The sequence below is a fragment of the Bactrocera oleae genome, chromosome 2 (genome assembly GCF_042242935.1).
Source record: "Bactrocera oleae isolate idBacOlea1 chromosome 2, idBacOlea1, whole genome shotgun sequence".
Classification (NCBI taxonomy): domain Eukaryota; kingdom Metazoa; phylum Arthropoda; class Insecta; order Diptera; family Tephritidae; genus Bactrocera; species Bactrocera oleae.
This window is the reverse complement of record NC_091536.1, coordinates 83,620,497-83,645,404: the sequence shown is the minus strand read 5'-3', so window position 1 is coordinate 83,645,404 and position 24,908 is coordinate 83,620,497. Positions and strand designations below refer to the sequence as shown.

The window sequence follows — 24,908 nt, the reverse complement described above, 5'->3', positions numbered from 1 at the left end:
GTGCAAAAGCGTAACAAAAGCGAGATTTTTTTTTTGGATTTTTTATAAAAATGAAGCAAAAATATATGAAAAGGTAAGCGCCGAGCAAGTAAAAGTAAAAACACGAGTAAAATTAAAGTTAAATCACGAAAAGAAAGTGTAGGTATATATGTACATACATAAAGAAAATAAAAAAAATAGCAACGCTTTCTGTACTGACCCAATTTGACTCTCACTTAATAACTAATTCACATGTTGCCAAGTTTGTGTGTACACACATGCGCGAACGCCCGCTGAGGTGTTGCCGAATACGTGAAAGTTCCGTTACAAGTACATCGTATGAAAATATGAAACAAGTAACAAAAGTATTTCGGCTGTTCTACACGCTCACATTTATATGCAGTGTGCAACAACAGAGGTTGCGCGGCAAGGTGTGCTCACAACCGAAAACATGCCACAATACAACGTAGCGCAATTAAATCGTTACTCACAACAATATGAGCAGTAGTCGTTTTGCTGCAAATTATATGAATCTGTTATGCGGCGTTTGGAGGCAGCTTTGATGAGTGAAAATGTATATAGAACTACTCAAAGTTTGTTAAATTTACGATGTTACATGTTCCTAAAATAGTTTTATTATTCTAACAACTTAGTCGGAGCTAATTGCAAGGAAATAATTTTATAATACTTTCTAGATGAGTATTTGTTTAATGAAAATTATCGTCAAGCTTCACACCATCTTCCTTGAGCTTTGAAGTTACAGTTGAGTCGGCGTGACCCAGCCACCAAGATTCAGCTTAGCATTCCCGAACCCTTTACTTGTCATAAAACCTTCGCGAATACGTCTTTTAAGTAACACACGATTTTTAGAATAAAAGAATATACTGTATCAATCGTATTAAAATTTTAAGGGTAAATTTAAAAAAAAATTCTCGTCTAGAATATATTGTGCTACGGTCGAAAAAAAATCAAAAAACTTGACAAGATGGCGGTTTTTTAAAACCAAAGCTGAATTTTTTCTAAGTTTTTGGTCGTTTTTTGCCTGCCAAATCTGATTTTGTTGGAGAACAATCAACAGATATACCGAAAAAATTTGATAGTGATCGATCATTTGTCTGCAAGTAAACACTCAAGTGAATTTAAAAAATGTCGTTTTGAGAAAAACACGTTGATAAATAAACACAAACAGTTTTTTAATTTTTTATTTTTTTGAATAATGACGACTACACTTCCAAAGGCTGTAAATAAAAAAATATTTGAAATATTCATTTCAAATTGGTGTAAGTTAATTTTGTAGGTATAGACTATTGATATATGCAAGAATAAAAAATGTGATTTTTTCGAAATTTCACACTAGATGTGTCTTTTAAGTACCGAGCCTTTTTCGAAAGTGCATATTAAAAGCTAATTAATCTGTTCAGAGAGCTTTTCACCCTAAAATAAAATCATATTCCACCCGCTTGTTCCCATTATTATTTGGTCATTCACGTGTTTTTAGTTTCTACATATTGCATAATTAAAATAATTATTTATTTCCGCAAACTCAATAGACCGAAGTCGAAGCCGAAGCCATTATGCATGCATGTGCACACGACTGCAATAATGCATTGAAAAGGATACTTTGTGCAATAAATATTTGAAAGGATAATGCAAATAATTCAACATGTTCATAGACCAACTAATTTATAGTGTATATAGAGAATATATAATGAATTTATAATTAGCATTGCACTCGCAGAGACAGGGCCAGTGGAAACGTCAGTTTTAAATTTTAATAAGCCACAGCGAGTACATTAACCTACGGAAGTTCGTTCGCAGGCAAAGTCGCTATTATATTATATACATGTGTTCACACACATAAGGACACATTTGAATATATATACTGCCATTACAGTGAGTTCAATACAAAGTTCGCAGGTATTTTATACCATAAATATCAAAGCCTGTGTTCACATGTACTCGGTGGAACGTGTGTGGTCGATAAGTGGCATGCGCTGAGTTGATTAAATAATTATAAATATCGATTAAATTTCACTTCACAAAGAATCTGACAAAAGTAAATATTATGCTCATACAGAATATATTGAAGTGACTGGAGAGAGAAAAGTTACTAAAGAGGAGTGAGAAAATGATACTATGTGTCTATAAAAATATAGTCATGGCAGGTGGAGTCTACTCAACATATTGCACTGAAGCTACTTAATTTAACCTTCATATTTCTAAACTACTAGTGACTATAAGGTTACACATCTAGTGAATTAGGTTTTTTGTTAGCTAAAGAGTTAAGTTAAAGTAAATTAGTGGGGTCTATGTTAGCATTGAGAATAATTACTGAAAAATGATTGCGTAAAAAGGAGTGAAAAAAAGGCAAAATCAAACTAGAATATCGAATCATGGCCACGTAATTTGATGATTTATAAAACAATAGTAAATTAATTAACTATTGTAAATTTAGAAAAAATTATGGATTAGTTATATCCCCTTGTGAATTCCAAAAATTCGATATTTCGATTATATATCGCATGTGCATATATTTCAAAATATTATCCGATATTGTATTTACCATATAATGACGATATGGAAAATGATAAAATTTCTGGTTTCGTGTGGCACTTTGTAAAGGGTTGGAATAGTGCAGCAGGACGACGTACGTTTCTAAACTCATTTCGATTTGCAATTTGGAGAGAGCTAATAGAGTTGGAATTGCAAAATACACATATAGTTGTTTAGTTTAGCCAAACAATCAATACTTCTATATGTACTTAATATATGCAACTACTATATGGCCATATAAATACATTAACGTAAACAAATGTAGATGATATATGATATATTTTTCAAAAAAAAAACGAAAATTCCCGTTATGTTTTGAGAACAACTCGTACATAGCTGAGTATTTATTTGCTTTCTGATGAAAGCACAGAAATTATTGCGGCACTATCATCACGTAATCGAAAACACAAATACTACACTCCGAATATACACACACACACACACGTACTCCGCCTTATATTTAAGCACAACTATCGTAAGTAAGTACATACTTATAGCATGCACTGTTTGTAACGGCTTATTCGAGTGCCTGTTTGTGTACATATTGCAATGCAAGAGTAGTGGTATATGAAACAGTCACACGCGCCACATTACCAAACGATGAATATCTACAGCGCCAATATGACCACTTCAAAGTTAATTTTCTTTGAAATGAAATGCAGTCGGTTTAGTGGCTGAGAGCTATTGAGTTGTGGCGCCCGTCGTGATGGCCACACCGGTGGACACTACTGTGTGTGTTAGCGCATAGGAAATAGTTGTACCGTGTAAGTACAGTAAACTTTGCGAACCATGTTCACATGCCGCTCGCCGCGCCGCTCGCTAGAAATGCAATAAAAATCGATCGACTTTCGAATAGTTGTGATGCTTTCACATATATATATATATATATATTGTGTTGATGTGCGCTCACGGCAATCGCCATCGACGACGAGGACAACGCAAGCGATTGACTGCTATAGTGAATATTTTATACTTAACCTAAGCAGGTATTCATGCAATAAACGTGCACATTTGAAATGCGCACGTTTCGTAAATGTTGACCAGCAGTATATAAAAGCGGGCGAGGAAAGAGAAGTGCATTTTAAAGGCAGTAATAAAGCACATGCCACAACAGTATGCCCTATGAGCACCATAAGAATATTCCAATAACTCTAAAAATAAATTCATAACTAAATTTGTATGCACATAAAGCAGGCGAGTTATCTTGCATGTGTAGGTGCTTTCGCCATTTTCCTTTCCAGTAAACGCTTACTCATACCTTTACTAATCAATACGAATATTTCTCCCACTCGAGTTTCGTATTCACCATATTTCTCTTTCATTTGCTATAAACCTTTATGCGTTGTACGTGCATTTGAAATTTTATGAAATTATTACAAGTTTATATAAGGATTTGTTTGAAATCAACTGACCAATTGGGCGATAGGAGAAAAATAATAGAAGCAAGCGTTTCTTTGTTTACCACTTGCAGTTTCTCGTGCATAATGCACTACGTTTTATTAAGTACGACTAGAAGAGAAGTTAGTAATTTTGTATGAAACATGAGTGCATGGTCGCGTTCTTCTCGAAGCTCTATTTTCAAGAAATTTTCTTCGAAACGGCTGGACCTATCGACTTACAATTTTCACACGACCTTGCTAGATATATTTGTTAAGTAATGTTCGAAGGAATAACATTTCAAATTAAAAGTCGAATTTTTTTTGGCATGCAGCCATATTGTCAGAAATCAAATTTTTGACATATAATAATACAATTTTTTTTTCAGTTAATGCCTGCGTTAAAAAATCAGAAATCTTATCTTTATCTTTATGTTTAGGTTTTCTTTATGCTTTTGTTTACCTTTATCTTAACGCTATCTTAATCTTTATCGTTATCTTTTATCTTTATCTTTGTCTTAATTTATATATTTTACTTTATGTTTATGTTTATATTTATGTTCATCTTTATCTCTTTCTTTATCTTTATCTTTATCTTTATCTTTATCTTTATCTTTATCTTTATCTTTATCTTTACCTTTATCTTTAACTTTATCTCTATCTTAATTTTTATTTTATTTTTATTTTTATGTTTATGTTTATCTTTGTGTTTATCTTTATCTTTGTCTTTATCTTTATCTTTATCTTTATCTTTAACTTTATTTTCACCTGTATCTTTATATTTCTTTTGATATTTATCTTTATATTAATATTTTTCTTTATCTTCATCTATCTCTTTATATTTAGCTTTAAAGACCTCGTATTTGTATGAAATGTAGCTTATGCTATACATAGGCAGGTCGCTGTTTATATAACATGCTCTTACAAAGCATATCACTTTCAAGTTTATTTACAGAAAAAAATTCTCAAAGTGCGTCGCGTGCGAATAAAACTGTGAATTATATACTACACACACATTTACAAAATGAGAAGGCCAAATTTCATTGATTACTGAAAATGTAAGACAAAGTTTCCGAATTACTAGCTATATCTGGTTGATTGAGTTATGATATAATATTTTGGATATTATAGTAAATAGAACAATTTCAAAATGGTTTACTATGTTTCCTAAATAAAAACCATTTCTCAGTTCGGAAACCTTGATTTGTAATTTAGATTTGAGTGGTCACACTGGCAAAAAAAGCATTTGAAATATGTTGACCACATACGAGTATTATAATATATGACAAAAATTAACACATCTATATATCTATATTATAGTTTTCAGATTTATATTTGCTGCTTAGGTGCTAGTCTATGTCCTAACGGAGTTGTATTATGCTCTATAATCTTTGGTTCTGCTATCAGAAAAAGAGTAAATAATTCGAATCCGGAGGTTTATCCATTTTTAAATCCTTCTCCAACGGAAGGTTAGGACAATCTACCGGAGTAGCAAATATGATATAAATTTTTGTTAGATATCTCCGATCTTATGATACTTTTACCTTTACTATCTTAAATTTAGTTCATCGTGTCTGTTTTAAATCTCGTACAAAATTGGATTTTTGATGTTTAAGCTCTATATGACGATTTCGCATGAATAATTATGAAATAGGTAGATCCGTGAACTATATATTATTAGTCATGGAATGGAATTTTGAAATATATAGCAAACAAACGATGAATAAGTAAGTGAGTACTAAAAAAAAACACTCAGGACAAAAAAAAAAAAACAATTGACATCAAACAGGAGCCCAAGGTGAAATGCCAGCGGCTCACTGTACTCGTTTCAGCCAACACATATTCTACTAGCGATCTTAAAGCCAACAAAATTGCTTCAACACGCATCAGGGTATTATCTACATACACTTTTCTAGTACAGTGCGTCCTTCCCGATCTTTCCAGTCTTTAGTTTGGCTACCAGGATATAGTTACTGCATTCTCCTTCTTTAAAGCTCTTAGGATTTATAGTTTATTCTACCAAATACCCCACATCACATTTTATTAACTTGAAAATCCTACAAAACATTTTTTCCTCACTTTCTCCCCGCTTACCGCTTATTAAATGAGCTTAATTGTGTAGGTGTGACTGCGTCTGATTCTGGCTGTGAAGGCGGAATTTCTAATTATATGCTTTTGTGCTGGCGTTCGCTCAAAACTATTTATCCACACATGCAAGTGCCGTTAGTCTCGCACATTATAAAAATAAATTCTTCGAATGCTCGTATCTATTCCTGCCATTCACACAAAGGCTGAAGGTCAAAGGTGGACAGCAGCTCAGATAGTGTGAATGTTTAATTAATTGGATGCACATTGCACTGGTCCGCTGTAGCTACAATATTAAATGAATGTCAGTGCTGCTGCTGGTTGGCGGAACTGTAAGTTTCTAATGAACACATATGTGAATACGTGTGGGTGTTACATTATTTTATGCGGGTAAAATTTTTAAGGAGATAACATAATATTTTAAACAAAACAATATAACATCGTTGTTACAGTAGTTGCTGAAAATGTATTAAAATATGATAATTTATTAATTTACAAATTGAGTATAGATTGCTGAAAAATAATTACATAAATAACACTACTTTCAAAAACCACCTCTAGATTTCTTGGGGAACTGCCGACGTTATATGAAGACTCGTAGCAGAAAGTATCAACCATTTCTGTTGGAGCTGATTGAATTAAGCGACTAGACTTTAGAAGGCAGTAACTCAGCAACTATTGGAGATATCGATTCGAAAATTTGTTTGTTTTTCAATTTTATTAATAGTTTTGATTTTGCTTTTATATATAAATTTCATAAATAGTTTGCAAAGGTCAATAATATTACATTATATTGGAGAGCGACTCTTGATAACATAACTCTGCAAAAGTCGAGCTAGTCTTAACGACATGTAGTAAATTTTTTTATTGGTTGTTATTTGTGCATTTATGTTTGATTTCCATATGCTCTGATTTTCACAAGAGCTTATGTTACAACTATGCAAATGCTTTTATCATCACTTATCTTCCACATACCATACATTTTAATCCTGAACTTTTTATTTAATGTTCGGAATAGCTACTTTAACCCCTTCCTGATTTTTAAGCACCACTTTACCACAGTCTTAGTGCAAGTAAAGCATTACTTGCATTCTTATTTACTTAAACATCTGCTTGTGTGTGGATTTAAATACGCTTTTCGCTTACCAACTTCCCCAAATACTACACAAGTGTGAGCGTGTGGGTGCGTATGTGTGTGTGTCTGAGTACTTAGTTACTTACCCGATCGTCCGACAGATATTGTCTGCACGGCAACGGTGGCCGATAGCGATTTGTCCGTTGGCAGGGCTGCCGGCGGCACTGGCAGCGGGCCAACTGTCGAGGTGGTCGTTAGGTCGCAACATTCACGCTCGGGAAATTCGCTGCAACGCACCAAATGTAGCACACCGAAAAGTGCCACCCAAGTGCTGAGGCAGCAGCAGGTGAGCATTTTCAAGTTTTTTATTTTGAAACGTGTCATCTCACCGCCACTGGGGCTTTATGTTAGCTGTAGCGTTGTGGCACAGCTGTCGAAAATATAACCGCCGCTGTTGTTTTTGCTGCTGCTGCTGCTGCGACAAGTTTCGGCGATATTTTCGTAAGTGAAATGAATTGCTGCTGTAAATCGCTGTAATTATTTTTGTTGTTGTGGTCGTTTATACCAAATTTCTACTCGCGGCACTATTTGCGTTAATCAAAGCGTTCCACTGTATGCAATTGGTTTTTTTGTTGTTGTTATTATTGTTTCATTGTTGCTTTGCAAGCGAAACGCTTTCGCTAATGGATGTAGTTTGGTTTTTCTTTTATAATGAGTTTCGGTTTTGTTTTCTAAGCACTTTGAGTAAATTTCAGTGAGTAATTTTTTTTTCATAATACTGTCGTCTCCTTTATCATTCAAAGGCGTTCCGTTATAGAGAGTATGTTGTTATTAATGACACCGCGGAAATAAGTTTGCAGTATTACTTTTCAAATAAATGTAAACGAACTGAAGCTTTTATCATAATAAATGTACATTAACGAAAAACTGAATGTAGACGGCGTTCAAAAAAAAAAAATTCCTTACAAGAACTTGATTTTGTTAGGTTAGTTTTTGCAGCAGCTATATGCTATAGAGGTCCGATCTAAACAGTTTGTTTGGATATTGTACTGTAGCCTTAGACCATAATCTGTGCCGAATTTCGTGAAGATATCTCATCAAATAAAAAAATTGTCCTTGCAAAGACTAATTTTTGTTCCGATATCGGTGCTTCCTACAAATGAGCTGCTTTTTGGGGAGAACAGGACGGACAGATAAACTGACATGACTAAATTGAGCCAGCTCGTCATGCTGATCATTTATATATACATATATATGTAATTTTTGGGGTTTTCAACGTGTTTTATAAACTTTGTGGAAAGCTTTATTTACCCTGTTAAGGGTATCAAATAATGTAATTAATTAAGGTACAATTTATATGCACTCAACATAAAAGAGAAAATAGGCAAACCCATTGAAAACTAGCGCTATACAATTCACTGCAACCAAATCACTTGACAAAGTACAAGTGAAGGCTCGCTGCTGACTTACTTCCGCCTGATATAGTATACATATGTATATGTACGTGTATTAATGAATGTTTATATACGCCACTAACACCTAAAAAGTTGTATATTTACATTTGCTAGACAAATGACAGCAACTACAACTGGACAACAAGCTAGTAGTCAAAGCAGCAGTGAGCAACTACTCCATGGATAATGGTGAGTATGTGGTTGGGCAGAGCGCCATGACATGGCGTATGAGCAACTTTTATTGCTTGAATAAACTCATAAACAATAGCAGCATGCACACTTTGTTGTTGTTACTAAAAACTTTTCTTTTGTGGTTATTGCTATTTTTGTTACTTCGGCTCGTTCCTTCCCAAACTTTTCACTTCATATTGTTTTTCCTGTTGTCACTTGAAATTTTATTGCGCTCATTTGTTTGATTGTGATTCTTGTAGTACAAATAACGGTATTCTGGTTAGTCATACCTTGTTTGTTTGAATTAGTGTTTGGATTTTGCTGCCTCCGTTTGTGTTGCGCTCAGCTTTTAGTTTGGTGTTTGGCGGTTGTAGTTTGCCACAAATGATAATGTCGCTGATTTGACTTTTGTTTTCGAGCACAAAGTCCGTTCGTGTGGCCAGTGTTGGTAGAAGTTTGTTTTTGTATTTCATATACATTTGACTTTTAAATATTCCTTTTATTTCTGATCAATGAAAGGAGACTTTTTAAACAATTCAGCTTTGCAAACTTTTTCTTTTATATTTTGTATTCAAAACGGAAACACGGAAATAATTAAGTATTTTACCTATATTTACTTATTTAGTATGAATAGATGTACTTGCTCACTCACACATATGTTCAATGGATAATGTACCATAACAAGTTTGCCAGGAAGCTAGTAACGCCACGGAGAAAAAGTTGGAGACCTTGTAAAGTATATATATAAATGATCAGCGTGATGAGCTGAGTCGATTTAGTTATGTCCATCTATCTCTCCGTTGGTAGATGCCAATCAGTTTTGAGATATCGATATGAAATTTTGTGCATGGTCTTTTCTCATCAAGAAACAGTCCGTTTGTCGGTACCGTCGATATCGCATAGCTATAAGATATAACTGCCATACAAACTAATCGATAAAAATTAAGTTTTGGTATGTAAAACATTTCACTTTTCTAGATATCGGCATACAATTTGATACATATTATTGTCTAAGACAACGCAATATTCTCCAAAGAAATTATCGGACTATTATCATATACATATATATATATATATCTGTCATTCATTCATTTTTAAATCTGGTAATGGGTTGCTGCCTATATTTATATTTAGAGGCTTCTATAGTAGAAAGTTAAATAGAATTTATCGTGAATAAAGTTTTAGTAACGATTGATGATTTCATATATAATATATGCACTTCAATAACAAATGAAAAAATTATCAAGAAAGTTATCTTTAGCATATACAAACTTCACGTTATCAGACCAACTCAATAATTTCTCTAACACTTTGGCACTCCATCAAACGTCGAACTCTTTTAGCCTTTTGACTGATTGCGCCGAATTAGTCAGAATAACATTTGCTCAGATTGCAAATATTTACCTCATACATACAAATAATTTGCGCTAACCTGCAGAATAAAAAATATAGCGAACTAACAAAGGAAATGCAAATATTTGCAGCGCTCACACAAACGCGCGCAGGCGCTCATGCAAACACAACGGTTTAGTTTGCATATGTAGATATATCAACATGCATGTGTTAGTGTACAGCTATTCCAAGCGTCAGTAGCAGTAGACGTTGTCACAACGGCGCGGAAATAACGAGAGACACTCGAATTGACGGAGGCAGCCAGTGAGTGAGCGGTTGGAAGGTGTTTAGAAGAGTGGCTAAGTGAGAAAATTACCAAGTGACAGTGCGCAGATATGGGTAACTATGTGTAAATAGGCAAACGGCAAACATTGAAATAAGTCATCGGATGAAGTCAATCAATTCAAAGGGTTAAAAGCGTATAAGGGCAAACATACATATGTGGTGAATTAAGAATAATGCGTGCGTATATAGGTGTGTCGCCGACGACCTTCTAGAAAAGTGGTTTGGATGAAAACCTTGTGTAATTGACATGTCAGAGAAGGATTTTCTTCCATTAATATGTATAATGATAAGTGACGTTTACATTCTAATATACAAATATATAAATATTTTATTTTTTACCGTTATGCTGAAGAACTGATAATGCTCCAATAATATTTTTCAGATATTCTAAAAGCCATAAGAGTATTGTTAGCTTAAGTTTCTAATATTGTTGTCATTTACTAAACTTTTTTACAAAAAAAAAAAACTTTGTGTTTCATTAATCTAATATTATTTATACGCTTCATTTGATACCAATTAGGCTATATTGAAATAATTTGATCAATATTTTTTGTTTAAAAATTTTAAGCAGGTGGCAACTCTATCCAAAAATATTTTAAATTATAACATTTTTAGATAACACGCAATTTGGCTATATTGAATTCATTTGATCAATTTATTGGAGTTAAAGCTTTCAAACAGATGGCAACTCTTCTGAGAAATATTTTACATTTAAGCTGTTTTAGATAACATCCAATTTAGAATAATTCGTAAAATCTTACACACTTTATTGAATTGAAAATTTTTAGTAATTGGCAACACCAAAAAAAATATTTTCATTTTTAAACTTTTTCTTTTTTTTTGAATTTGTAGGGTTTGCTAAACTAAAAATTTTATACACTATCAAATTTGTTTAAATTTACATTGGCTCTATTTCGTTGGACATCACTGTACTACAAGAAGTCAGTAAATACATAAGAGTCCTTTGCTAAGTTTATTCACATACTTGCACTTGCAGACATGCGCTGAGTTCAAGTGCGTATCGTTGTTGCTGCCGTTGCCGCTTTTGTCGCCCAACCATAAAGACAGCGGAAGTATTTGTTTGCGCAGCGTTACAAGCGTCAAAGTAAAGGTGCGAAGGTGCAGCGATGATGCAATAAGCGAGGCAGACGATATGCATAAGAAGTGTGACAGGCGCAACTCAGCATACGCAATGCAAAGCAGAAGCAGCGCTGGCCCACTGTCGCTTCAATTTGTCGAGGTGTTTGCGGCACAAAGAGGTTGTTACGCTACGCGCCAGCGAGCAGTTAGTCAAGCGCGTGAATGAAAATATGCATACGCTGCACGAAAGTAGCGGCGCAACTCCACTTTAAATGTCGTGTCGGAATGCAAGTGTAGCGTCGTTCACTCGACGGCTTCAATCCGTCGTCTGTCGGGCGGCGCGTCTGTGCCGCTGATTGCCGCCAACACGCCGACGCCAAGCGCGCATTTGTATGCGCTTAACGAGGCAGTGAGCAATGCAATTATTTTCGCTTTTCGCTTTGAGCTTCTGTCTTTTTGTGTTTCTTGGCGGTTTATTTTTGTATTTGTATTATTTGCATTTCGTTGCGTTGTTACTTCGTCTTTACTTTGCGCTCGCCTTTGCAATGTTTTGCTCTCATTTTAGCAGCGTTGCTCGTGCGCGCGACACCATGTGGTACGTTGCAAATGAAATAAAGTGTTGCCATGACGCGAGTCCGTTATGCACGTGCAACAACGCGCGCTTTCGAGCTTCTACAAGCAAATATATGTTCACAAGCATGTATATATATATATACATTTGTGTGTTTAATGTTTTTATGAGGGCATTATGCACACATGTGACGCTGTTTTGTTGTAAGTGCAAGTGTGTAAATTTAGTTGCACGAAATTGCGCCTTGCATCTGTGTGTAGGTGTCTCCATACACCTTCATTTGTAAAGGTTTATTTTCTTAAAGTAAAAGTGACATGCGACAAAATTTCTTTTTGCTCGCTTTCCATTCCCTTTTTCGTGTTTGTTTTTTGTTTTGTAATTGCGTGAAATGTGCGAAAATTATTATCCGTCTTTTTGCGCTGTGCGCCACGTCGTATGTGGAACTTTTTTCGAACTATTTGTTTAATAAGTTTTAAAATAATGGAATTTCGATTCAATGAAACCTCTGCAATGCCTTCACTATTGAGATGTGGCAAGCAGGTTACTGTCAACTCTTCACACATTTTTGTCATTTTTTAACTAGGAAAATAAATTTAATACTTTAAGTGTTTTATTTATAGGACTTACTTGCTAAAGAAAATAAGGAAAATTAAATGTATTTTTAATTTTAATAGTCCTAACTTACTTATAATAAAGTACTTTTAAAACATATTTTTAACGTAAAACGTTAAAAAAATTTATTCGATGTTTATAACCAAATACAATTTTTTAAAGCTCAGTTCTGAGCTTTTCGGCTAAATGTTATGTTTTCGAATTTTTCAAAATTCTCTAATATTTTTGAGAACAGTCTTTGTTAAAAATGGTTTAGTATTTAACTGAAGCCTACTTTTTGTAATAAAATTCCAAGATAAAATATAACTTCCAGCAGCTGAGACAAAGTTTTTTGAAGTAATGGCTTCCATTGTGTTACATATATAATATAATATATAAAATATAATTTTAAAAAACATTTCTTCTGTAAGAAATCTTTTAAATTTTAAACGTTAAACTTGGAAATAAATTTTTTTTTTTAAGCTGTGAGCTTTGCAGTTCAAAATCTTGGGCTGAAGTTGTTTCGAAAGAGCATATTTTGAGGTAATTCTTTTCAACAAAATTTTAAATAATTTTTTTTATAGTTAAAAAAAATATTTTTGGCAAAGGAAATTTAAAGTTATGGCTTCTTAACCGATTTCTCGTTCTAAAATAAGTTAACATTTATTTATTAAATATAACTGATTTTGATAAAATATTATTCATAACATTTTTTTTCTATATCTTTATGCATTTAATGTTTACCTATTCTAATATATTGCCGCAAAGTCTAACCTTGCGACATAAATTCCAAGAAATATAAAAACGTAAAGTTTTCCGAAAATGTTATTTGAAAAAGAAGAAATATTTGAGGCACCTATACATAAATCGAATTTTTAACACACACACCCATACAACTTTATACACAACAAGCTTGTATTTTATTTGGTTACTTTTTCAAGCTAAGAGCTTGTTTTCTTCTACAAAACACCCATACATATGTACGAGCATATGCACAAGTATATGTGTACCTTAAATGTAGTCCATTTCCGACTTGTGTGCTGCTATTCTATATTGCCCATTTACTTTTGTACATTTTCTGTTTACGACTGGCCACCACAAAACCACACAATGTCTTTGCCGGAACGAATGTAAGAGGAATGCTTGGAACATATGTGCACACAAGAGCAATTCATGGAAATATGGATGCAGAGCATATGCGCCAAACTGCAAATGTATTAACGACATGCATGCACAGCAACTCACATCCACCTGTACTTATGTACATACTTCTGCATGTATGTATGTATACGTGTGGGTATGTCGTCTAGCTTGCTCTTCATCATGACCTGTCACTATCAAGTTGTTGCTTAAAATTATTTTCTTGTTTCACTAGTTTACACATCCCATTAGCCCACCTGTGCTAGTATGTCGATTCTTCTTAAACACACACACATGTACACATTGTATAATGTATGGTATATGTATAGGTAGGTGTACACAGCTAAGCCATTAGACTCCAATATATTATATCTATTGATTCTTGATCCCATCAATGATAACAATAACAATCTCTATAAAAGATACAACTTAAGCTGCTACAAATACCGTTAGCGTTAATAAAAGTGAGGAAGAAAATATCTCGCTAAGTTTATGTTTGAGAGTGACGAGTAAGCGGTAAGGTAGTTTTCATATAAGCAAAATAATATAAAACTATTAATATGAAAAAAGAAACAACAACAAACAAGCTTAATTTTATATTTATTATCGCTATCAAATGTGACAGTGTGACACATGTTTTGCCACAGTTTGAAGCATATGTTGAAAATAATATTGTCATATGCTTACAATATCATCTATAAAAGCTATAAGAGGAGGAGCGCAGAACGCGAAATGCGCAGAAAGTGGGAAAAGATGGAAAGGCGGAACTAAAAAATATTGCGCGCTGTTCACCTTGGATGTGAAGAATGCCTTCAACTAGGCACAATGGGTAAACATTATCAAGGCCCTGTATGAAATACACGCTCCTCAATATCTTGCAAACATTATTATAAGTTATTTTGAAAACAGACGACTAATATTCGACACTGATACAGGCACTAAGATCCATCATATGCCAAACAAATAAACACAGTGCACTGGCTGTGGCATTAAGAATAATCAGTGCTTTCCGAACAATAACCAGCGAGGCTGCTGAAGTAATAGCCAGTGTGATGCCCATTAGGGTGGAGCGAAAAAAAATTTTTTTTTTTTGCTTAGCCTGAGGGTAAAATTTGTAGATTATAACAAAAGTAAATTTTTGGAAACATCTCACTTTTAAAGTAAATTTCGAGTTAAAACTTTTGTTACGTAAAAAATTTTTGATAAGTGTTCTAAATTCCAAAAAATGTCTTTTTTCATAATCTACAAATTTTACCTTCAGGCGAAGCAAAAAAAAAAATTTTCCGCTTCACCCTAACGCCCATTGACATCTAGGGTGACAAACTCGAGCGAGTACACAAGTTATCAAAAGAGCCATCTAAAAATTTCAAAAAAGAAGAGAGAAGTAAAAGCATGACAATGTAGCAGTAACGATGGCAAACCTCACCCAAAGAACGGTGGACCCACAGACTGATACCGGACATCCGTTCGTGGATAGACAGACGACATGGGGGATTTGCCCTCGCTTAGTAATTATAAGGGAAAAAATAAAAACTACACTCGGTGTTAGTTTCACGGTTGAAAATTTGACGACACTCATGTGTCAGTCCATTGAGAACTGGAAAGCTGTGAGCGAAGCGGCATATAGAATAGATTAGGCGTCCGTCAGTCCGTATCAGAGAGGAGACTTAAATGTCTTATCAGCAGTTGTAATAATGTTCATGACAAGACACCACTACAATTTTCTTATTGTGTTTGCAGATAGGCTTAACCTTTAATAGATACTAGTGCCGGAAATATGGTTCGTATTGAGTGACGCAAGTTTCGGTATTATAAATAAAAATTCGTGTTTAAATTAAGCAGTATTTTTGCTTTAAGGAAATGCTGCTGATATCAAAAAGTGGCTTGTGGTTATTATTCAAACTCTCGGCCAGGCGAGGCAACTGCACAACGTCTAAATAAGACTGATACGAAAAAAAAATCTTCAAAGTGAATAATATGAAAGCCATTTTTAATGAAAAAACTTTGAGAATTTTACACGATAAGTGCTGAGCCTCACAGTAGATCTTATTTTTAGGAATTACTGGTCCAAGTCTATACCTTAATTAGAAGGTTATAACATTCCTTTGTTTTTTGTTTTTAAAACTAAATAAACTCATTTACTTATAACCAAATGTTCTTCTAAAGAAAAACGTAAGAAGATAATATTTCTGTACCATTTACAAAAAGCTTGTATGCTTTAACGTCAATAATTTGTAAATAAACACTTGAAATAATAAAAACAAACACGACCTGACCTAGTTAGACTTTGACTTTGATTTCGCCTTCAACTTTTCCAATGAATTTTGTAAAGTACTTGCAAGACTTAACAATAACATGTAATAACAATAACAATAAATTAAATCGCAGTCACCAACCTACCGAGCACAAGTTCCGAACTTAGAATAAACTTCAGAAACAACCGAGTCGAGCTAGCCGCCTGAATATCGGCAGACAAACGCCAGTAGTGCAGCCAATAATCCGCACCTTATTGTTTACATTTAAAGCTCAAAAAGCGCTCGAGGACACTCAAACTAATCTGCTGCCGAAATCTAAATTTTAACTTAGTTGTGATTTTTTGCCGAAAATGTAGTAAATACATGGCTTGCAGCAAAGTCGCTGAACTTTTTGATTTCTCACACAATTAACACAAAAACTTTGCAAATCCAATTTGAGTTACTATACGAGCGGCGACAGCAATCAGCAGCGAAAAGCCGGCGCACGCACTTCGACTAAAATAATAGAGAAGCTGAGGAATTTTGACAACAAAAAGCTACACGCACAAGTTGCGCGGCGAAAAGGAAATTGCTTCTTTGTGTTTGACCAAGCGGAGTGGAAGTGTTTATTTTTCTTATAGGCAGGAAAGTCAACAAGTAAATATTTGAAAGCAGGTGTGTGGGAGCAAATGAACTTGAGCTGGCTGTGTTGTCATAAAGAAAGCGCCTTCCCTGATTAAATTTGTTTAAGCAAGATAATGAAATGAGAAAAGGAAGACAGAGTGAGAATTTCTTTGGCTGAGCTTTAAATGTCTATAAAAACTCAAAATGTAATATGTACGATTCCAGGAATGACACTTTACACTAATCAAGTGAGTTTAAATGAAATTTGAAACAGATTTAATAAGCACAACATATAACTCGGACTTGTTTCTATTTATCTTTGGTTCTCACTCTTTTTGAATTGTAGTTATATGTAATAAAAGGTATCTAAACTCAATCGTTCTCCATAATATAAAAATCCATAATATAAAAATAAGAATACTTTACTTAGTTTCCTTCTTGAAATTCTCAGCAAATTGATCTTAACGTTAACCATAATAAGAGCTCTTTTGTAAAAAAGAGTATTTTTTACCATTTACCTGGTCTTTAGTACAAGAATATTTGACAGGATCGCAAAAAAAGCTTGAAGTGAAAGGATAACTTCACTATGCCCCAACACAAAGCCACTATAACGACAACGACCAGTAAACCATCATATATTCAATTAATAACTATAGAAATGATTTTTCCTCTTATTAAATTCTATAGCCTTCGCTCTGCTCTCAATAAATATGAAGCTGCTATTTAAAGCAACCAAACACTCCACACTACTCACTCCGCATACACACGAGTATATCGCTACGTGCACACCACTTATAGCCAATAAAATCGACTTGTCTACCACTTATAATAAACCTAATTCCAGCCCATACAAATGTCATCAATTCAATTTGGCATAACTTTTTACGAGCAATGACCATATAAAAGCCCAAAAGGGAAACTAATAAAACATGAAATGACCATTTGGCTGCATGATATTGTCGTTCAATCGGCAGCATTATTGAAAAGTGTCGCAACAGCCGCAGCAACATGACCACTACTCGTATTAGCGCCAAGAAGTAGTGAGTCTGCAGCAGACCAGCAGATTGGCTGTCCAACAGTAAATCATTCGCTTCTTTGAGCGTTTGATTACTTTTACGCTTTCCGACAATATTTCGAGTGCGTAAGTAAACATTTACCGTCGTTAAGTACTTAAGTGCGAGACGGAATGCAAGTATTAAAGGAAAGCATGCAGGAAGGAAAGGCGGAAGGAAGGATGGATGCTTGAAAGCGCAGCTAAAAATCGTTTGTCATGGACAGAGCCAACAGATTGAATTTGTCATTTGCTCCGAGTGGCACTTCGCAGCGTGTCGCAGACAAACCAACAACTAGTAATATATAATATATATATGCAATATATACATTTATAATATATTATATATAGGTGATTTGTTTAGTTGAACTTTATTCAGCTGTGTGTAATTTAGTTATACTAAAAGAGCCATTTCAAAAAGTCATTTTTAACTATGTTTGCTAAAAAGTGTGTCGTAAAATGGAGCTCTTTATTTGAGAACATAAACGAGCTTCCTTTGCTCCATGATACCAGTTCTTAGCAGATGGATACCGGAATAGTTCAGCAATAGCTGTCAAATAGCTAAACTAAACGACTAAATTACTGCTTTGCATTTTACAGAAGAATATATCGATATTACTCAGAGCAAATTCCCTCCGCACAATTATAGGTATTAAAGTTAATTCTAGTTTTACTAATAAGGGGCACACCTAGTGTGATATTCAAAAAAAAAGGTGATTTTCTTCATACTTCTATAGACTAAACCTTTAAAAATAACATACCAAAATTGATATATCAAATAGTGTTTGGGTTACAGTCTTCTAAGTATAGCCGTTCAGTTCAATTAGCTTCAACAGCTTATCTTTAAACGCTTTTTTCTCAAAGCTACATTTTTCAAGTGTGCTTGATTGATTGCTGGAAGAAGAAGAGGCCGGTACACTGCAGCAGTGGTAGACCATTTTTTCAGCGCAAGTAACATATATAATGTTTTTTATTTTTTTTAAATTTGAAAATTGGTTTTCAAATATTTATAAAAATGATTTTAAAATTCGAAAACAATTGATATATTAGTACTTTTACAGTAGGTGTGCCCCTTAGTGATAACCAATATATTAACACTAGTTTACAGTTATTTTGCGATTGTGATGTTAGAGGTTGTTTTGTGCTAAAACCGAAAATGATATTTAGTAAAATATTCCTAACACGTAGGATCTTTTGTATTGTAGATAAGGGGTGTAGGGGTCAAACCACCACCATTTACTTAAATAACAAAAATAGCTGTACGTGATGGAAAATGTTTGAACTCAAATTCGTAATTAGGATACCTAATAGACACCCAGAGACCTTTTAACATTTCAGTAGCAACATTTTTTCTTCAGATTTGTTGAGTAGTGTAATCGAGCAGCCATTACTCCTTCATAAGTTAGTGACGAAGGCATATTTATAACACATTCCATTTTTACATTTTGTTGCTCCCTTGTTTCTCACCCAGAGCATCGCTAGTGCGACGTCACAAAACTTACTTTCAGCAAATGTTTTGAATTGCGTTGATTTTTGTCGATGCCGAGGTAGTAATAGCTTAACTTAACTTTCTAACCCAAACATTTTTTTTTATCAATGAACTTTCAATTTTCATTTTATTCTCAACTTATATCTTTTAGCTTAAAAAAATAATCTTATACTGAATTCCGATTTGCATTCGAAAGAAGTCAGTCGATGGCAGCAAGTACGACGTCGATGTGCAGTGAGATTTTAGTTTACACGGTATGTGCAATGAGATCTTTTGGGGAACATACGTATCATATGAACTGTCATGCGTGATTTATGTGTACACCGAAAAGCGAACCTTGAATTGTACAATCCAAAGCTTGAGTATATAGCATGCATTCATATAAATGGGTGGATGGGATATATCTATGGTTGCCGTCACGCTTTTAAATTGAAGTGACATTTATTAATGATGCCAATGCATGCAGAAAATGAAAACTAAATTTGGACATTAAGGTTAAATAGTCCAGACGTTTATTGCATGATAATCATCAATAATGCTGCTGAAATCAAGTATAGATTTGCAAAATTAATTTTTTTAAAATCCGAAAAACATTTGAAGAGGGCATACGAGTATTTATGTTTCTTTCTTGGCTAAGTAATCAATATTGAAAAATTTAGTATAACCACTTTACTGAATTTTATTTTGGGTAGTTTTGTTAAAATATACATATATATGTGTTCCTTAATTACATTTCCTCATATAATTTCATTTAATATTCATTTGGTGACAGACTGAAACCTTTTTATGCTTAATTGTTGGAATAATTAACTATGTGAACCCTTTCGGAGACGAAACAGCTGTTCGATATCTCTTCGCCCTTTAACTGAAAAGATAATTATTATTTTTCTTTTATTGATTGAACAATAAATCGAAAGATTTCACATTTGAAAATTGATATTTGAGACTTTTTTACTCTCTTTAAAGTACTTAATATTTTATAATTAGTCAGCTTAGTACATAGTTACAATAATATACTTTTATACTTTAATTTTGCTTGAAATAACTCATTGTTCATCTTGTTGCAAAAAATCATTGGAAAAAATTTCGTGAGTTTTGTACCGAATAAATAAATGTGATACTAAAAAATCTTAATGAGTTGAATTGAAGAGATTTTCTATTAGGAAGTGTGCTCCTTCCTTGGGTTTGTCAAATATTTTGCAGGCGCGTCACTGAATTAAGAAGCTCAAGATTTCTCTCCAACTCAAAAGTTTTCAGAAGTTTGTACTCCACTGCTGATTATAGGTTTCATTTTACATGATTACGCAAGAAAAATATCATCAAAATAAATAATGTTCATTGCCGAATTGCTTGGAATGAATGAAGCTTATGTATCAATGACAGTTCATGAAACATCATTTTCTTTGATCTTGGTCTTAAAGAAGCGAGCCAGTGAAGAAGGAAGTGCTAAACTACCTACATGTCACATTCTGCTTGATAACTCAAGCCCAACAACAAGCATCGTTTGGGGAAAATTTTTGCCTTTGCTTTGTTTGCTTCGTTACCAATCGGGCATAGTTGGGGTGACTGTCTGGATTATAAAAGCCACTGATTCTCCAAATTTAGTCAAAGAAACAAAAGGCTAGTTTTTAGTTCTTAGTAAATATACGATATATTACGAACTACGTTAATTTTTTTCTTTGGTACTCCTATTGTCTTTGCTATGAAAATTCTGCCTCGCTTTCATTGCATAAATGACCTGCGAATGAATTTCAGTCAACCTTACTTGCTTACTTGGCAAGTTTCAGTGTTTTTCTACTTTTTCTACTTTTCTTAAAGCTGCGTATAAAATTTAATGAAAATCGTGTACCATATGTGAAAAGAAATCGAATTAAATTTTAATTAAATTCTACTTAAAAAGTAAGCAAAGTGGCAATATGCCACCTAAAAGCAAGCCGAATACGCGCTGCTGCCTTTGATATGTTTGTTGGCACGTGAAATATGCCACTTTGTGTGGCATCACTTATGGTTGTTGTTGTTGCCTCGCAAGTGTGTTGTCATTAATTTGCGGCTCAACGCCAACTACAAAAAGAAAAATAAAGTTACAAGCATTGAGAGCGCGTTAATTAAACACAACTTAACAAAGGCAAAAAAGAGCGTCGATAGACAAGCGAACTGAGGCGCGAGAAGACAGTCAGACTGCACGAAATCACACACTAACCCACTTTTACCGGCATGTAGCGCAGCTATCTGAGGTCGTATTCCGTGAAGGATGTGTGTTATTGGCTCGCTGTTGCTCATGTTATTGAAATTACGGTATTGACGAGGAATTAAGCAACGTGACTGAGTATGAAGAAGAGCGCTCCTCGGTTTGTAGTTGTTATGGTTTGTGGTGTTTTTCTGACGATGAATGAATGCTTTGGCGTGATTTTCAATGATTCTGTAGCCGTGATTTAATTGGAAGACCACATTTTCAAGCAAAAGCGTTGTTCAATATTCATTTCAAGCTAAAAATTGCCAAACAAAAATTGAGTTCAAACTTTACAACAACATAAAAGAAGGCGTAGTTTAAATGGACCAATCCGTTTCAAATTTTATCAGATGATATTCTTAATAGACCTGTCTACGATAGTTTTTTTCCCTTCTAAAATTTCCGAATTAAAATTTACTGGAAAAGTGGCTTATTACACACTATTGTATTTTGCGGAGTTCGGTAAATTCGAAGTTGTTGGAAAAGTGTGAATCGAACGAGCTAAGAATGAACTGTGTTAAAAGGTAAATTTTTTATTGAATCTCCTTCGATAATTCTTTTGACCCCTTTCAAAGTATTTCCATTGACTCGGTATGCGTAATTTACTCAATTAAGCGAAAAATAGTGAAATAGGGATAGTGAGATAGGGAGATAATGAGAGAGTGAGATAGCGTACGGGGGCGCAAGTAATTCAATATGCATATGAGTTGGGTGCCGCATGTGTGCCCGTGTACATTAAACCATGACATCAATATGCGCCTAACCCTGTGGCACAATTACGAACCAGCTTATAAGCGCAAACACGTACGCCCGAGCTGAGCGAATGTTGAAATTGGAAATTTCGCATGCAAATGCACGTTTCAGCAGCGCTGACGACGGTGACGACGGCGGTGACAATGACAACTGTTCGAAGACGACAGCGCGGGTAATATATGCACATGAGCAACAGCGAAAATCAACAAACAGTGTGGGCGCCGCATATAACAACTTTAATTTGCTTAACGAATATGCCTGCGCGCACAAACATATATACCGGAGACATGAGGTTGCCATTCGTCGACAACTGTCACAGTGATACGAGCAGCTATGTAGCAAAATTGGTTGTGCTGTCGCTAAAGAGCCACTAAATATATTAAATGTTGTTGTAACGGTTTTTGTTGTAACGCACATGTTTATGAATGTATGTGTGTATGTGTGTGTATGATATTGTTGACGCTGTGGTTGTTGCGAATTTTCGAGTTGCCACTTAGTTGTGAATTTGCATTTGTTGTTGTTGCCTAAATGCACACTCTCATAGATACATACTATCACATTATATGCGGTCCCCGCTACATTTGGATTTAACAGAAGCAAGGCATACATAAATTAAATACCAATCCCAAGCCGCGCTCTCAACCGCCTCCTCCAGTTCGAGTAGTAATCTCAATTTAATGCGGTTTACATGAATTTGACGTGTGTTTCAATTAATTAGAAATTAGAAATAATGTTGCAAATGCGCAATGCAGCCACCAAATGCGCATATGGCTCACTAACTGTAAATGTGTTGCTAAAGTTCATCTATATTGGTGTTGTAATTAAACTGGCAAGCGTACAAGCACACATTTTACACACATAAATACAGATGTGCGCATTTGCATTAGTGTTCGTTTCAAGGTTGTCCTCATTCATTTCATTCTTACTTTGAAACGCTTTTGCGCGCAGAAATGAATGAGCATGATTGGAAAAATAAAAAAGCTCAGCATATGCTCATTTAAATTCTCATATAACTATTTATACAAAATATATATAGAAGTACATATGTGTAAATATATACCCTCTCATTATGCTTATAATAATTCTGTGTGTGTGCTTAATCCAGCGTGTGTGCGCTTTGTTAGACAAATGTCACTTCAAACCGCAATTAATGGTTGCTGATTTCAAATTAGTCACCTTGCGGTTTATTATCGCACAATCTGTTCTTGTTTGTGCACGTGAAAAATATATTAATGTTAACAGAGGATAATATAAAATTATTGAATGAGGGAAAAATATTGTAAAAATCGATCAAGCATATAGACAGATGCGACCTTGGCCTTCGACTTTGCATATTATTTAGAGTGTTGCCAACTCTTGTTGGACTCAAAAATAAAGCTATTACTGTTTATAAAAAATAATAATTTTCTGCAGTTTCTTTAGACACAACGTCTTAACTGCTGAGAAAAGTAGACAGTTCGAAGCCAGATTTCAAATTTGTTGGATAAAATATTTTGAGCAAACGAGTTGAAATTAACTAAAAAGGTTTTTGGACTTAATACACTTGGAAAGCTAAGATTTTTTACTTAAAAATCGTCTCAGACAGTTTTCTCATTAGTAGACTCAGCAAATATTTTAAAAATTTTCTTCGATAAATATTTAAGTTTAGCACACATCAACTTTTGATGATTTAGGCTAAAATATGGTCTCATAATTATTTTGGCGCAAATCTTGTTATATTCCATATATCTTCGAAATCTTCTTGCACTTATTTATGCAATGAACAACTTTTTAAAGTTCAAGCTTAGTAAGCTCTAAGTGGGTTCTTGTATCCTTAAATAGTATTGAACAATTAAATTAAATTCATATTTATTTCTAAAACCATTTCCAATAACACAAGAGTCTTCAGCTTAGTAAAAATTTACGAAAACCCTACAAGATGTAAGATAAAAAATGAGGCTGTAAGCAAAAAGCGAAACTTTCGCTTATTGTGAATGAAATTGGTTTTGGGCGAGAAAATTAGAATTTGCCCTGTTGTGGTCAGATAAATACAAGCAGTTAGCGCTCTAGTTCTCACGTTCAAATTGCTGGTCAGAATTTGAATTCTTCTACAGATTTCCCCTGTTGCGCTTGTAGCTGAAATTCTTTTTTTTCTTTAAAAGTTTTGTGTACATATTTACATGTGCTAAATAAATATGCAAATACGGATACGAACCACAAAATGCAAACACAAATATACGGTTGCTTACTTTCGCTTACACGAGTGCTTCGCTCGCAATGGGGCAGATTAAGATTCATATGTAGCACAATTGGACTTGGAGATTTTTAGGTAAACACTCACATGACAACAAATATGCAAAAGCGAAAGAAAAAAGTGCATATATGCAGTGCTATGCATATCTAATATAAGGCACTGCTGCCTGCACTCACACATTTGTGCACATACACGCTTACCGAGTTATGTATAAATATGCATTTGTGCAACTAAGTGTGCATTCATGCATTGTAAGCAATTTATTTGCATTTAGCTTCTCTGATTTGTATGTGTGGACATGTGAAAAGCTGCGGCTCGGATGACGCAATCAAAGCGCTATACATAACTACCATACATAACATACAAGTATGTAGGTATATGTGCGTAAAGGCATCTTACGCTGCACATGTTTTTTATGTCGTTTGTTGCGTTGTGTGTTTTATAAATAAATTTCGCATTCGACATTTGAGCGAAATTCTGCCGAAACTCTTATCTGCATACTGCCACATACACACATATACTGGTTAAATGCTATAGTCTCT

At 34.2% G+C, this 24,908-nt stretch overlaps 1 protein-coding gene across 3 annotated transcripts in view; it reads right to left on the bottom strand.

The window, feature by feature from the left end:
* The window catches only part of Gfrl (Glial cell line-derived neurotrophic family receptor-like), a 226,618-nt gene that overhangs the window by 125,722 nt on the left and 75,988 nt on the right, over positions 1-24,908 (bottom strand). The gene's annotated exons all lie outside the window — the stretch shown is intronic.